This window comes from Hyperolius riggenbachi, chromosome 6, assembly GCF_040937935.1.
Source record: "Hyperolius riggenbachi isolate aHypRig1 chromosome 6, aHypRig1.pri, whole genome shotgun sequence".
In the NCBI taxonomy this organism is placed as follows: domain Eukaryota; kingdom Metazoa; phylum Chordata; class Amphibia; order Anura; family Hyperoliidae; genus Hyperolius; species Hyperolius riggenbachi.
Window position 1 is genome coordinate 359,054,669 of NC_090651.1, and position 13,770 is coordinate 359,068,438.

At 44.3% G+C, this 13,770-nt stretch overlaps 1 protein-coding gene across 1 annotated transcript in view; it reads right to left on the bottom strand.

The window, feature by feature from the left end:
* LOC137523004 (indolethylamine N-methyltransferase-like) overlaps positions 1-13,770 on the bottom strand; it is a 38,350-nt gene that overhangs the window by 7,230 nt on the left and 17,350 nt on the right. The gene's annotated exons all lie outside the window — the stretch shown is intronic.

The window sequence follows — 13,770 nt, forward strand, 5'->3', positions numbered from 1 at the left end:
TCCTACATTCCAGTTGAAAGCTGCCACCACCCCAGATGGCTTCAGAATATCCCTAAGGGCCAACTATGTAGGATTCGGAGGAATTGTACTAGGGATACTGATTATATCATGCAGGCAGGTATGCTGATTGAGAAATTTGTAGAAAAAGGTTATGAGCGGGTTGAACTAGAAAGAACAGCAAATGAGGTCTTGCAATGCAGTAGAGACAGCTTTTTAAAGGGGAGAAGAGGAGTGGGGAGGGATAATGTAGGTTATAGCAATGGTTGTGAATATGCGATGATTATGGATTACAATTCCCAATACAGAGAAATGGAAAAGGTAATCAAAAGACACTGGGGGTTACTGAGGAATGACCCAGTACTGGGGGCTGCTTTACCGGTAAAACCCAAATTTATTTACAGAAAAGCAGATAATTTGCAACGTCAGCTGGTGAAGACCTACATAGAAGGCCCCAGGGTGCATAATAGGACAGATATGTGGGGACAGGTGGGGTTTTACCCTTGTGGGCACTGTACTGTATGTGAAAGAGCACGGGGTATTAGGACACAGACTATGACAAGTCAGATCACTGGAAAAAATTACAAAATTCGAGAGTTCATACACTGCTGTAGCACCCATGTGGTATACCTGTTAGGATGCCCATGTGGGCTACAATATGTGGGGAGAACAAAAAGGTCCCTAAAGGCACGGGTGGGGGAACACATTAACAATATTGCTAAAGGCCTGCAGGGCCATAGTGTGTCTAAACACTTTGATGAGAAACACTCTAGAAACCCCCGTTTACTCACCTTCCAAGGTACCCAAAAATTAACCACTAACTGGAGGGGATGTCACAAAATTAGGGAGATCTCCAAAATGGAAACTCGCTGGATATACGACCTAAAGACTATGAAACCAGGGGGATTGAATGTCGAGTTGGACATCAACTGTTTTATATCTGATGATTGAAATGATTGAGAGTATATAAAGTTTGAATTTTCTAGGGATGTCTTACATATGGAGTGGGGATACGAAAAATAAGTTGCCTGTATTTTGTAATTGTGTTGTAATTGTGGTATCTGTGATGTTATGGTGTATGATGTATATGAATACCTTATATGTTAAGGTGGGCACGCGGACTACAAATCCCATGTTAAATTGCAGCAATTGCTGTGTGGTTAAAGAGAACCCGAGGTGTGTTTAAAGAATGTTATTTGCATACAGAGGCTGGATCTGCCTATACAGCCCACCCTCTGTTGCTATCGCAAACCCCACTAAGGTCCCCCTGCACTCTGCAATCCCTCATAAATCACAGCCGTGCTCTGAGGCTGTGTTTACATCTGTAGTGTCAGTCTCAGCTGCTCCCCCGCCTCCTGCGTAGCTCCGGTCCCTGCCTCCGTCTCTTCCCTCCAATCAGCAGGGAGGGAAGGGATGCAGGCGGGGACTGGAGTTCTGCAGGAGGCGGGGAGAGCAGCAGACTGACAGTATAGAGATAAACACAGCCAGCTCTGACAAGCTGTTTGTCAGCAGCGTGGCTGTGATTTATGAGGGATTGCAGAGTGCAGGGGGACCTTAGGGGGGTTTGGGATAGCAACAGAGGCTGGGCTGTATAGGCAGATCCAGCCTCTGTATGCAGATAACATTCTTCAAACCCACCTCGGGTTCTCTTTAAGATTGAGAGTACACTAGAGATGAGAGGGGAGCACCCGATTAATGCTAGCATGGGGGTTGATAGAGAGCGATGGGAGCTGATATTACCCCGGCGTGGAGGAAGATCTAGGTATCATAGGATGCATTATAATTGCATCCATGGCTGGCGGGTGTTAGCGTAATGGTTGCCTTGGTAACGCCCCGGGCTGTACGGACGAGGGTTAAGATGAGAGCGAAGGGCCAATGGGAAGTGAGGGGGGCGGAAACCTGTACATACGGAGAACATACTGGCCTCTCAGAATAGAGGTTGCGCACGCATAGTAGTGGGAGAATGGGGTGCATGCGCAGGATCCCTTTCCGTAACTCTACGGAATTACCAAGAGAGAATACAGGGCGGGGAGTGACTATAGGTATACGGAAGAAGGGTGAGTTAGAGTGGCATGATTACAGGCCAATCGAAACCTCCAATGAGGTTAGAGGAAGTCAATGGGCGGCACCTTAACATGAAGGAAGGAGGATTTTTTAAGATAAATAGCGTCCCCTCTAGTGGATGACCATGCCCCTGATGAGTCATTTATGACGAAACTAGTTGGGCGGAGCCTATCCACGGAGAGGGACGCTGAGCCTTGAGGATTTTACTGATATGCGCATATTTTATTCATGTTTGTGAGTACAATTTTATACGATTTTTACTGAGAATAAAACGGTATTATAATATGGAAGTATCTGTCTGAGTTTAAGGTGGAGTCATGCTGAGAATGCCACTCTGAGGATTGCAGTACAGCTTAATCAACTCTGATGCTGGTTGTGATGGTCAGCCATAGTATCTGGCAAGGGGCTAGCATTTGGAATTGGTACCTGGGAAGCACATTAAAGGCACTGGGTGCTCAATGGTGAAGGAGTGTGTGGCACAAAGGAGGTGTAAAATTGAGGATTGACGTATTGCACCAAAGGAGCCGTCTCTCTTTTTTTCTTTTGGCATGAACTGATTGAAATAATGCTGAAAAAATCGATGCAAGTTTAGGAGACCTGAAGATTGTAACTGGCTGGGCCGAATGTGATTTATGCCAACTGTCACGATTGGCACTACAATCTAGTGAGCGTAACTGTTGCACTAATAGTGGATTCCTAAGGATCGGTGTGTTGTGTATGATATCCTCAGCTCACACTGTAGTGGGACCTGAAAACTTGGACTTTTGACACAAATCTGTGGACTGAAGTTTGGGGTATTTATATTGGGAGGGTGGAAGGCAAAAAATAAGGAAAATCTTTTCTTTCCACCATAAGAGCACAAAAATATGTGGATTGTTGTGGGATAGATGATTGGTATCAAACTATGCATATTGGTTAAAAGGCTGATGTTTGTAAGTTAACTTGCTATGAGAAGTACCTGTTGAGCGCTGACATCATTTTATATTTGAATAGTTATACAACCCTTACTGAGCATAGCGCATCAGGAAAGATACAGAATTGAGGGAATTAACAGTGAGGAGCGCACTTTGTAATTATCTGTATTTATATTTGGATGATATACTAATCTTCTCAGCCAACCTCTCAGAGCATAGAGATCATGTCAGGTTTGTGTTGTGCAAGCTAAGACAAAACATGTTATATGCCAAGTTGGAGAAATGCATTTTTGAGGTAACATCTGTCACCTTTCTGGGGTACATAATTTCTACCTCGGGCCTTTCTATGGACCCTGCCAAGGTCTCTGCTGTTCTGGAGTGGCCTCAGCCGGTGGGACTGAAGGCTCTCCAGAGATTCTTGGGGTTTGCTAACTACTATAGAAGGTTCATAAAGGGGTACTCCACAGTCATCGCACCCCTCACCAGCCTCACAAAGAAAGGGGCAGTCAGATACTAACCACTGGTCCTCCGAAGCTCTTGCTGCTTTCTCCACCCTGAAGGAATTGTTTTGTACTGCACCCATTTTGAGACACGTTGACATCTCCTATCCCTTTATTGTGGAGGTAGATGCCTCAGAGGTTGGGGTAGGGGCTGTGTTGTCTCAGCGTTCTGGGTTGCAGGGAAGGTTACACCCGTGTGCCTATTTCTCTCGTAGATTTTCACCCGCAGAGAAAAACTATGACATAGGCAACAGGGAGCTCCTAGCCATTAAATTGGCCTTTGAAGAATGGCGTCATTGGCTAGAGGGAGCAGAACATATAATTACAATTTACACTGATCACAAAAATTTGGAATACATCGAGGGGGCTAAGAGATTGAGTCCCCGAAAGGCTCGGTGGTCACTGTTTTTCTCGAGATTCAGATTTATAATTACGTATACCCCGGGTAGTAAAAACATTAAAGCAGACGCTTTATCCAGATGTTTTGAGCCAGAGACAGCACCGTTGCCATTCCGCCTCCAGATATTGCAGATGTTCCACTCCCACAACAATGCTGGACATCCTGGTGCCACCAGAACACAGGACCTTGTTGCTAGGCGTGCATGGTGGCCTTCATTGGCAACTGACTGCAAGGAGTATGTGAGAGAATGTGCAGTGTGTGCAAGAAGTAAACCCTCCCGTCAGGCACCTGTAGGAACATTGCAGCCTTTACCCACCCCGAGTGAACCATGGACCCATTTGTCCATGGATTTTGTGGGCGAACTCCCGAAGTCTGAGGGCATGTCTGTCATTTGGGTGGTAGTCGACAGATTCAGTAAAATGGCCCATTTTGAGCCCCTGAAAGGACTCCCCTCGGCCCAGGAGTTGGCCGATCTCTTCATCCTGCATATCTTCCGGCTACATGGTATTCCGGAAAATATAGTGTCAGATCGGGGAGTCCAATTTGTTTCTAAATTTTGGAGGGCATTCTGTCATCAGCTGGGCATGGAACTTTCGTTTTCGTCTGGCTACCACCCACAGACCAATGGTCAGACCGAGAGAATTAATCAATCTCTGGAACAGTTTCTAAGGTGTTATGTTGCGGATGCACAGACTGCTTGGGTCAAGTTCTTGCCGTTTGCAGAATTTGCACACAATAATTTGAAAAGCTCTTCTCCTGGATTCTCTCCATTCCAGGTGGTAACAGGAAGGTTGCCTAGGTTATCCCCATTGCCAGTAGCTTTTACTCCGTTTCCAGCTCTGGAGGCTTGGCAAAAGTCATTTAAAAACATTTGGGGAATTGTGAAAAAGAATCTAGAGAAGGCTTTTCAGAGTCAGAAAGGACAAGCTGACAAGAAACGTTCCATAGAGTGGAAGTTCCGGCCAGGAGACTTGGTCTGGGTGTCCACTCGTCATTTGGCCCTAAAACAGCCTTCACCCAAGCTAGGACCCAGATTCGTGGGTCCTTTCCCAGTAACCAGGAAAATCAACAATTTTACTTATGCCATTGCTCTTCCTGCCAGTATGCGAGTGTGAGATCATTCCATGTATCCCTGCTTAAGCCAGCAGTGCATGTTGATTCCACTCCTCCTCCCCCTGTGATGGTGGATGACCAACCTGAGTATGAAGTGGAAAAGATTTTAGACTCACGTATTGTACAGAACTCAGTACAGTATTTGGTTCACTGGAAGGGTTATGGCATTGAGGAAAGAACATGGGTACCTGATTGCCGCATGCATGCAGATGAATTAAAGAGGGAGTTCCACGCCCTACATCCTGAGAAACCGGGTAGGAGCTGTCCGGAGTCCACTCCTCGGGGGGGCCTACATCTGCCAGTATGGTTGAACGCGGAGAAACCGCCGCATGCCCTGATAGCGGTGCGGCTGGTTCCGCGTCCAGTGCGGCGGGTGGAACGCAACACATCTCTGGTGTGGCTGGGACTGATAGTCCACACAGGTTCAGAAGGACGTGTGCGCGCGTTGAGAGGCAGAACTTTTATGACAGCCAGAAGGGAGTCAGCTGACCAAGCCGGTCAGCTGACGATTCAACCAGTTCCCATTGGTCCAGCACTTAGGGGAGGCGCTGGAGAGCGCTGTGCTATATATACCGGATGCTGGTCATTCGCTGGTTGTCTGCCGTTGCGATCACTACGTGGAAGCACTCAGACCTTATTGTCAGAATCTGTGTTATCATTCTGTTATACTTCAGACTAGTTCCAGGGCGTTGATGATCAAGGACCTCACACCCAAGATTAGGGACTTGTGTTACCATTCTGTTATACTTCGGACTAGTTTCAAGGTGTTGATGATCACGGACCTCACACTCAAGATTAGGGACTTGTGTTACCATTCTGTTATACTTCAGACTAGTTCCAGGGTGTTGATGATCACGGACCTCACACCCAAGACTAGGGACTTGTATTATCATTCTGTTATATGTCAGACTAGTTCCAGGGTGTTGATGATCACGGAGCTCACACCCAAGACTAGGCATTGTTCATTATCTGTTATGACTTAATGCTTTCCTGACCACTCTTCTGTTCACTGATTTGGTACTTCGCTATATCTGATACTCTGTTGCCAAACCATGCGTGCCTTAGGATTACCGAATCAGCCTCCTGTCTTTGTACTTTGTATGTCCGTGTGTTGCCGACCTGGCTTGCCCAACCTTGAGAACTATCTCCTCAGTTAAGAGATAGTTCACAGATCAGTCAGTGACATCCTCCTATTGGTGTCACTCACGCTCTGGTCCTTTCCTCTCCCAGTCTGACTCCTTCCTGCGGGAGATTCTCAGGCTGCTGAACGGTACTCATTCTCTAGTGCAGTATTCCTTACTGCCTTTGTACTTGTTCTCCTGACGTTGTTCTCAACGTATTACTGTTGCACCAAACACTCATATCACTCAGGTGTCCAGAGGTTAGTAATATATCTGATTATCGGTGATACTGCAGATCACCAATAATCAGACCCTCTCTGTGTTACACCGGTCGTTACAGTGAGCTTTGCGGTCTTTGGAATCAATAATTTGCATTGAAATGAAAAAAAATCTGATTAGCTGTTTGTGGCTCGACCCCCTTTTCTGAATTTGAACTCCAGTCACCCAATGACCAACTGTAGCAGGTTTGAGGCCTGTGCCATTAACAGTGCAAGAATGGCAGCAATTAAATATTCCCCTTGACAAGCAATAGGTGAAGTTTGATTCACTTTTGTAGGCTCCACCCACTTTTCTGAATATTAATCCCAGTCACCCAGTGACCAACTGTGCAAAGTTTGAGAACCCTGCCATTAACAGTGTAAGAATGGCTGCAGTATACATTTTCCCAGTGAAATTTGTATTTGTCTCCGCCCACTAATGACCTGGAACTGCCTGCCCGTGTATGTATTTGACCGGTTTTGGCTCCGCCCACTTTTTCTAACCCTAATGCACGAACGCTCAATGACCAAGTTTGTGAGATTTGGGGTCTTTGGCATTAATAATTTGTATATTCCCATAGAAATTAAACAAATCAGATTGGCTGTTTGTGGCTGCGCCCCTCTCCAACATTTGAATCCCAGTCACCCAATGACCAACTATAGCAAGTTTGAGGCATCTGCTATTACCAGTGTTAAAATAGCAGCAATTTAAATATTCCCCTTGAAAATCAACAGGTGAATTTTGATTGGCTATGATAGGCTCCACCCACTTCCCTGAATATTTATCTTAGTCACCCAGTGACCATCTTGGCAAAGTTTGAGATCCCTGCCATTAACAGTGAAGAAGGGCTGCAGTTTACATTTTCCCAGTGAAATTTGCTTTTGGCTCCGCCCACTTTTTGTAACCTGGACACACAGTCACTCAATGACCATGTTTGTGATCTTTTGGTCCTTAGCATCAATAATTTGTATTTTCCCAGTGAAATGAAACACATCTGATTGGCAGTTTGTGGCTCTATCCCAGGCATGGGCAAACTTGGCCCTCCAGCTGTTAAGGAACTACAAATCCCACAATGCATTTGCCTTTATGAGTGATGACTGTGGCTGTCAGACTCATGCAATGCATTGTGGGACTTGTAGTTCCTCAACAGCAGGAGGGCCAAGTTTGCCCATGCCTGCTCTATCCCCTTTTCTGAATTTGAACCCCAGTGACCCAATGACCAACTGTATCATTCATTAACAGTGCAAGAATGGCAGCAATTAAATATTCCCCTTGAAAATCAACTGGTGAATTCTGATTGGCTTTTTTAGGCTCCACCCACTTATCTGTATAATAATCTGTGCCATTAACAGTGCAATAATGGCAGCAATGTAAATATTCCCCTTGAAAATCAAAAGATGAATTTTGATTGGCTGCTGTACGCTCCACCCACTTTCCTGAATATTAATCCTAGTCACCCAGTGGCCAACTGTGTCAAGTTTGAGAACCCTGCCAATAACAGAATGGCTGAAATCAATCTAACAAATATGATTGGCTGTTTGTGCCTCCACCTCCCTTAGTGAATTTGTCCCCAGTCACCCAATTACTGACTGTATCAGGTTTAAGGTCTCTACCATTAACAGTGTAAGAATGGTAGCAATGTAAATATTCCCCATGAAAATTAATAGGGGAATTTTGATTGGCTGTTGTAGGCTCCAACCACATTTCTGAATAATAATCCCAGGCACCCAGTGGCCAATTGTGTCACGTTTGGGAACCCTGCCATGTAAAAAATTAAGCTTCTGGCACTGCCCACTTTTTGTAACCTTGACATATAGTCACTCAATTACCAAGTTTATCAGCTTTGGGGTCCTTGGTATCAATACTTTGTATATCTGATTGGCTATTTGTGGCTCCAACCCTTTCTGAATTTGAACCCCAGTCACCCAGTAACCAACTGTACCAGGATTGAGGCATCTGCTTTTAACAGTATAAGAATGGTAGCAGTTTAAATATTCCCTTTAAAAATCAAAAGTTTCACTTTCCAAAATCTTAATCTCATTCACCCAATGACCAACTGTGCAAAGTTTGACAACCCTGCCATTAACAGTGTAAAAATAGCTGCAGTTTATATTTTCCCAGCAAAATTTGTTTTTGACTCCGCCCACTTTGTGTAACCTTGTCACACAGTCACTCAATGACCAATTTTGTGAGCTTTCAGGTTCCTGGCATCAAAAATGTGTGAATGGAAGCAGTTTATCCAGCAAATAAATCTGTATTGCTGTCTGTGGCCCCCAAATTCCAAATTCACTAAAGGGGTTTGGCCACATATAGCCAATCAGATTTCCTTGGTGGATAAACTGCTTCCATTCACACATTTTTGATGCCAGGAACCTGAAAGCTCACAAACGTGGTCATTGAGTGACTGTGTGTCAAGGTTACAAAAAGTGGGCCAAAGTGAGTCAAAAACTTTTACTGGGAAAGTATAAACTGCAGCCATTCTAACATCGTTAATGGCAGGGTTCTCAAACTTTGCACAGTTGGTCATTGGGTGACTGAGATTAAGAATTTGGAAGGTGGGTGGAGCCTACAACAGCCAATAAAAATTCACCTTTTGATTTTCAAAGGGAATATTTTAGCTGCTACCATTCTCTTATACTGTTAAAAGCAGATGCCTCAAACCTGATACAGTTGGTTACTGGATGACTAGGGCCCAAATTCAGAAAGGGGGCAGAGCCACAAACAGCCAATAAGATTTGTTTATTTTTAAATGGGAATAAACAAAGTATTGATACCAAGGACCCCAAAGCTGATAAAGTTGATAATTGAGTGACTGTATGTCAAGGTTAGAAAAAGTGGGCGGTGCCAACAACTAAATTTTTAACATGGCAGGGTTCACAAACTTTACACAATTGGCCACTGGGTGACTGGGATGAATATTTACAAATGTGGGTGGAGCCTACAACAGCCAATCAAAATGTACCTATTGATTTTCAAGGGGAATATTCACATTGCTACCATTCTTACACTGCTAATGGCAGAGGCCTCAAACCTGACACAGTCAGTCATTGGGTGACTGGGGTCCACATTCAGGGGGTGGAGCCACAAACAGCCAATCAGATTTGTTAAATGGATTTCAGCCATTCTGTTATTGGCAGGGTTCTCAAACGTCACACAGTTGGCCACTGGGTGACAGTGAGGGACTAATATTCAGGAAAGTGGGTGGAGCCTACAGCAGCCAATCAAAAATCACCTTTTGATTTTCAAGGGGAATATTGAAACTGCAGCCATTCTTACACTGTTAATGGCAGAGGCCTCAAACCTGCTACAGACGGTCATTAAGTGTCTGGGGTTCAAATTCAGTAAAGGGGCAGAGCCAAAAACAGCCAGATTTCTTTGCTGGATAAACTGCTTCCATTAGCACAATTTTGATGCCAGGAACCCAAAAGCTCACAAACTTGGTGATTGAGTAGTGGCTGTGTGTCCAGGTTACAAAAAGTGGGTGGAGTTAAAAACACATTTTTCGTGAAATTGTAAACTGCAGCCCTTCTTCACTGTTAATGGCAGGGTTCTCAAACTTAGCATAGCTGGAGTAACGATTGGAGAATTATTTCCGTGGTCAGCGCACAAGATGCGCGCTGACACTGTGGAAATCCTCCATAAGCGTGTAATTTGATAGAACCCAGCTTGGGTGCAATGCACCTGTAGAGGGTAATTCCCACCGGCAGATGGAGCTGTGGAGTGCAGACGAGCACCGCCTCTGCACGGCCACAGATGCCAGGTGGGAATTGTACGAGTCAAAGCAATGCCGGGCAAGATAGCCCTAAAAGATAGAGAGCACAGAGACAGAATTAATGTGTGTCCACCAATCTAGTTGCCACCCAGCGACGGTGAACACACATCAGCAGAAACAAAGTATGAATGCAATCGCAAGACTGGCGATTGCCAACAGACACAAGACCAAGCAGGACAGAGCACAACAGTAGCAAAAGGCACAGCAAGCAACAACAATCAGAACATCAAGGAAAATAACAAACGCTAGATAAACGCGAACACCGCACTCATTCGCAACAGCGAACGCGTTTAAGATATGATCACCGCGTGTTAGGCGCCCAGTGATAAGCGTGCCACCCTAACTAACCAATGTAACACAAATACGAAATAGAGAACGCGCATGCTTGCTAAATGGTTACCTCACCGAGCCTACCGCAAGCGTTCGTACCAGACAAGACAGACAGAAGGAGCAGCCAGCAGCAACTGCAGCTCTGGCCTACACTCCCAGACAGAGCACAGAAGGACCCACCGCTGCTGCCGCTAGAGCGGATGCGATCCAGACAGACAAACAGATGGGGCTACCAGTAGCAACCGCTACTCTGGTTAGCACCCCTAAGGCAGAATACAGAAGGAGGCACTGCCACTACCACTAGGGCGAATGCGATCCAGACAGATGGAGCAGCCAGTAGCAACCGCAGCTCTGGCCTACACTCCCAGACAGACAGAACGATTTCCTGTCGACCGCCGCTGGCGACAAGACATTCGCGACAGAGAGACAGTACAGGGCGAAACAGATAATACAACCTGACTGCACTAGAAGGGATGCCTAGTGCAGTCCCAAGGAATTACTCTAAGATAATCTTTAGCAAACAAGCAAGGCTGATACTCCAGGGGAGTTAGCAGGAACAAACCATCATAACCAGCAAGGTATTCTGGGAGAAAATGGTATTTATACTGCAAGCCATCAAAGGAAGCAGCTAGGCAATTTGCATGACAAGTGTATGCAAATTCCTCACCAGCAGAGCAATTCTGAAACTTGCAAAGCAAAGACAGGTCTCTTTTCCAGAGACCTGCAGCCCTCAGACCTAAAGAATTGACAAACAGCTGTCTGCCCGTGCAGACAGCTGAGCAGATCGTTACAGCTGGTTACTGGGTGACTGGGATTAATATTCTGAAAAGTGGATGGAGCCTAAAAATGTCAATCAAAAATCATGTCGCTTTTCAAGGAGAATATTAAAATTGCTGCCATTCTTGCACTGTTAATGGCACAAGCCTCAAACCTGGTACAGTTGGTCATTGGGTCACTGGGGTTCAAATTCACAAAAGGGGACAGAGCCACAAACAGTGAATCAGATTTGTTTCATTTCATGGGAAAATACAAATTGATGCCAAGGACCCTAAAGCTCACAAACTTGGTCATTGAGTGACTGTGTGTCCAGGTTACAAAAAGTGGGCAGCATGGTGGCGTGATTCGAATCAATTTGAATCAAATTGAATCGAATCACGAATTGGACAGGTCGGATTTAATCGAATCAAACTGAATCGAATCTGACAAAGAGTCATATGGTGTAGATGGAACTGATTCTGGCTGATTCTCCCAGCAGCTTATGACTCTTTGCACAAACGACTCTCTGCACAGACAGTCTGGTTGCCTAGCAACAATGTAAACACATACTGAAGAGCTCAGCGGACCTTAGCTGTTACAGCTGTAATGCCGATTCCTGCCAGCAGTGGATTATACCACTGAAAACTAGGTAGGCAGGAGTTATGGTTGTGAAATGAAAGTAAAAGAAACCCACCCCAAACAAATGGATTAGCCTCCCAGTCCGTCATCCGTCACTGTTTACATGTTATATTGATGAAACCATTCATTTAAAAAAAAAAATGTACACTATTTTAAAAGGATATTTAATAGTTTATGCATAAACCACGTTTTGTTTTTTTCTTCATTCACAAAAGAACCCCTTTAAGTTCTGCTAAGATATTAGCAAGATGTTAGCAAAGGTGTTAGACGTTATTTTTTTATGCAATTTTTTTTAAAAAGTTTTTTTACATAACTACTACAGATGGGACTATTTTTTATTTCTGAATGTGCTTGGAAGTTTCATAGAATAGACACCGAGAGCCCAATATAGTGTAGTATGTACTGGTATGTGGATATGACAAGTAAGTATCTATTTATACTCACAAACATGGGTTACCGTCCAGGTAACCACTATATCAGCAGGTGAGGAGTTTAGACCTGTCCCCACTCAGGATTAAGAAGTCACTCTCTGTAGATAGAAAATAAGGGGCAACACCCCTCCACCGATTGTGGACTCAGGAACTGGATGACTAAGCAGACAGAGGCACCAAAAGGATAAAATATTCTAAAATGTTGAAAATGAGAGGTGGCAGAAGTGGACTTACCTCCCCAAGCAGAGACACACGGGTGTTGTGTATATTCAAAACAACAAAAATGTATTTATATACTCCAGAAAGTGCAAGTGCAACGCATTTCGTGGGCATCTCCTCTGTCAGAGGCGCTGAGCTTTGTACCAGACTTATTTGAGTTTTATACTCCGTTCTTATTGCCTAATGAAGCGGGAGATGCCCACGAAAGGCGTTGTACTTGCACTTTCTAGAGTATATAAATACATTTTTGTTGTTTTGAATATACACAACACTCATGACTCATGTCTGTCTGCTTGGGAGAGGTAAGTCCACCTCTGCCTCCTCTCATTTTAAACATTTTAGAATGTTTTATCCTTTTGGCGCCTCTGTCTGCTTATACAGTTAGAAGATTTATGTTTGCTTGACTGGCCTGATTAGATGAAATACTGTTTGAGGGAAACGATACTTGGAACTGTTCATGTTCCAGTATATATGCTGTATGATAAGCAAATAGAATTCTTTGTATACAATCAAATACTGAGTGTTCTATAATTACTGTTACTTATTCCACTATGCCCAGTTTTATGACGGTAACACATTAAAGAGAGTCTGTATTGTTAAAATCACACAAAAGTAAACATACCAGTGCGTTAGGGGACATCTCCTATTACCCTCTGTCACAATTTCGCCGCTCCCCACCGCATTAAAAGTGGTTAAAAACAGTTTTAAAAAGTTTGTTTATAAACAAACAAAATGGCCACCAAAACAGGAAGTAGATTGATGTACAGTATGTCCTCACATAGAAAATACATCCATACACAATCAGGCTGTATACAGCCTTCCTTTTGAATCTCAAGAGATCATTTGTGTGTTTATTTCCCCCTGCATCTCTCATGCACTGAAGTTTCAGGCTGCTCTTTTCTTCCTGCAAACAGCTTTGCCCTTGTCTGTAATTCCTCACTATGTGAAAGCCCAGCCAGCTCAGAGGACGATTTATCCAGCTTGTAAAAGATAAGAGAGAAGAGAGAAGCTGCTCTAATCTAAATAACACACAGGCAGTGTGCATAGAGGGGCCTGGAAGGGGAAGTTCATAGCAGAACCACAACACTGAAGAACTTGGCAGCCTTCCAGACACAGGCTGACAAGTCTGACAAGAGAGAGATAAGTTGATTTATTACAGAGACTGTGATAGTACAAAGTGCTGCAGTAAGCCAGAACACATTAGAATAGCTTTTGGAACTTGTAGGATGATAAAAAACAGGATGCAATTTTTGTTA